Raw genomic sequence first — 2,942 nt, forward strand, 5'->3', positions numbered from 1 at the left:
TAAATAAATAAATAAATAAATAAATAAATAAATAAATAAATAAATAAATGTGAGCACCAAAACGTAGCATCTGAAAAACGTTACTGATGTTTTCCCAGGGGGACTGGTTTTATTATGAGGAATAACTAAAATTGTAAAGCAAATTTCTATGATTATTCCATGCTCTTGGAAGACTTTTTATATTTATTTTCTTCAAAAGATGGATGTGGCCCATCTGCCTTGGTGAATAAAAAACACAAAAATTAAATTTGAATATTTATCCATTTACATTATATTGCATCACACACATGGTGGTAAAAAGACTTCAGAAGTACTTAAAATATCTCTTAGTGGTTTTAGTGTTTATCTTAAAAATAAATCAAATAGAAATGTTAACTTCTCATAAAACCTTCTAACTGTTTAAAGCCCTCTCCATATATAACAAGTTTACAGAGCAAAGAGGTTGGCCACCATTAATCAGTACATAATTGATAAATGATAAAATTGCTCATCTATGTGACCAAAATAGAGCAACAAATATCGCTCATACAATGATACGTATTATAGCACACAAAACTACACCAAGTAATTTTCAAATTGTCAAACAACAAAGCTATATTGAATATAAAGTCTTTGTACTGGAAATTCTAAAGTGCAATTTATTTATTTGTGGTTTCCCCAGATTTACTATGGTGAACAATAGAAAATTAAAGCATAATGGCCAGCAGTTGAGTTTCTAAATTCAAATCTATGTCCAATAAGCTGTTTATATATTGCCATCATATTAATATTTGTGTCCACCAAAAATTCACCTACTAAATCCTAAGGTCTGATATGATGGTGTTAGTAGGTAGCTCCCAGGGAGGGAGATTAGGTAATGAGCATATTCATGGACTAGAATAGCCATTATTAGATTGGTGTCAATTTCCCCCAGATTTCTATATTTGATATAACCTCAATAAAAATCCTACCTGAGTTTGTTTTGTTTGGGGTAGAAATTGACATTACCTGTTTCAAAATTTGTATGGAAAAACAAAGGGCAAAGAAGAGCCAAGAAAAATAAACAAAGAAAAACTGACTTGCTACATATCAAGATCTAGAGTAAAATGATTATAATTGTCTATTATTACTGACGTAGTGAGAGAGAAAGAGATCACTTGGGACAGAATAGAGTGTACAGGAGAACCATATGATATGGGCTTATAATAAATAGTACTGTGTACCTGTGTGAGTCAAAAAACTGAATCTGCACTCCTACTTTACCTGAGTAACTTGAGTTATATTATAGCTCCAAATATGAAAGAGAATCAATTTTTAGAATAGTTTCATGACCCTTAGAGCAAGAAAAACAAAAAAGATAGATCTGACAAATTTACTAATCATAAAGAAATAAGAAGTTGGATAATATTAAAGTTCAAAACATTATCCTGTAAGATTAAGAAAGTGAAAAGTCAAGCAATACAATGGAAAAATATTTGCAATACACATAATTGGCAAAATTTTCTTTCCTGAATATATAAAAAATATTCTCCAAATGAGTACTTAAAAAAAAAAACCACACACACACAATAGGAAACTGGCCAAAAATACTGAATGTTTCAACAAAAGAAAATACACAGGAGAATACCCTAACAGATTATAATAATGTATTCCACATTATTAGTCATGTAGCAAAGAAATGAAGGGAAGGAGGCAGGGTGGCAGACAAGCACTACATATATTGGTGGAATACAAAAAAAGTGGATCAACAGCTAGGGTAAACAGTATGGATGTTCCTCATAAAATTAAAACTAGAACTACAGGGCCCTCCCTGGTGATGAAAACGGGTTAGGACACAGCACTGCAAGCTAGTGGCAGCCGCTTCAGTGTGAGTTCAATCCCTGCCTCCGATGATCCAAAAGGCATAGCAGACCTCTCCTGTCCCACCTGCTGCTCCCCTCAGCAGTGTGCTTCCTCCATCTGCCTGTTCTGCTCCCCATTCTGACTCTGGTGAATCCTCACAATGCCCCTGCACCTCTGGCCTGTACCCCAGTTCTGTATAAATAAATAGATAAAAATTTAATACTAAAACTACCATGTGCTCCAGGAATCCCACTTCTGAGCATATGTATCCTAAATAACCAAAAGCAGGGCCCTGTACAGCTATCTGCACACCTATGTTGACCGCAGCATTGTGCATTGAGCACAGGGGTGGAAGAAAGCCAAAGTTCATTGACAAAACGAATAGACAAAATGTGGCATATACTCAATGGAAAGTCAGATTTAGAAAGACCATAAGGCTATAATGCTAAGTGAAATAAACTTGTCACAAAAAATTAATGAAGTACGATTCCACTTTCATGCTGTATCAAATGTAGTCAAATTTGTAGAAACATAAAGTAGACTGGTGGGTACCAGAAACTGAGGAAATAGCAATTTAATTCTTGAGATTAAGATTTGCAAGACAAAAATGTGCTGGAGATACACAAAAATGTGCTGGAGATACATTGCACAACACTGCAAATGTACCCAATAATACTGAACTGTGTATCTAAAATGGCAAAGATGTTGAGTTTTATATTACAAGACAAAATAAATGTTACTTTTATTTTAAATTGAGGTAATACTGATTTATAACTTTGGATTGTCTTTTGAAGATCCAGAATCTTACCTTTTAGGTGTTTAAAACACCACCCACCACCAACACACCCAAAGGAGTATTTTTTTGGTAATGATTTATTTACTTATGCATACAAGGACTGCACAAGGGAAGAGGTGCAGGGCGAGTGAGAGGATTCACCAGACATAGAGTGGGGAGCAGACAGGCAGATGGACTGAAATACACTGCTGAGGGCAGTTGTGGGCAGGACAGGAGAGGTCTGCTGTGCCATGTGGGTGATCTCCCTGGCTGGGGATCAAACTCGTGCTGCAGTGGTTGCAAACAGCTTGTTAATGCTGTGCCTTAAACCTGTTGTGCCATCAGG

At 35.4% G+C, this 2,942-nt stretch overlaps 1 protein-coding gene across 1 annotated transcript in view; it reads right to left on the reverse strand.

The window, feature by feature from the left end:
• TET1 (tet methylcytosine dioxygenase 1) overlaps positions 1-2,942 on the reverse strand; it is a 108,970-nt gene that overhangs the window by 21,345 nt on the left and 84,683 nt on the right. The gene's annotated exons all lie outside the window — the stretch shown is intronic.

The sequence above is a fragment of the Condylura cristata genome, unplaced genomic scaffold (genome assembly GCF_000260355.1).
Source record: "Condylura cristata isolate star-nosed mole 26May11 unplaced genomic scaffold, ConCri1.0 scaffold00011, whole genome shotgun sequence".
Classification (NCBI taxonomy): Eukaryota; Metazoa; Chordata; class Mammalia; order Eulipotyphla; family Talpidae; genus Condylura; species Condylura cristata.